Consider the following 382-nt stretch of genomic DNA (forward strand, 5'->3'; position numbering starts at 1 on the left):
ATAGCAATAGTTATTAGTATCAAAAATGATTAATTCAAATCCACTGATGATATTCCTCCTTACCATACCCCATATCGATTCCGGATAACGAGTGCCATCGACCAGGACCTTCCTCCATTACATCCTGTTTGCCCCCCCCCCCTCGCCAATCCGAAAGGGAGGCCAGGGAGACGGCGATCCCGTTCCCGGCAGCCACCTAGGCGCCCGTCCGCCTGCCTCGTAGAGAAAGGCGGCAGGTTCTGGAAGTAGGTTCCAGGCATGCACGCCTACGCTGCTTGCACGCCGTAGTGAGACTAATCACTTTCGGACACGTGGCTCTTGAACTCGGGTGAAAAGCTCCTGAGTAGGAAGACGATCGCTGGATGAACTCGTACTTGGCTGA

The sequence above is a fragment of the Penaeus monodon genome, chromosome 33 (genome assembly GCF_015228065.2).
Source record: "Penaeus monodon isolate SGIC_2016 chromosome 33, NSTDA_Pmon_1, whole genome shotgun sequence".
NCBI lineage: Eukaryota > Metazoa > Arthropoda > Malacostraca > Decapoda > Penaeidae > Penaeus > Penaeus monodon.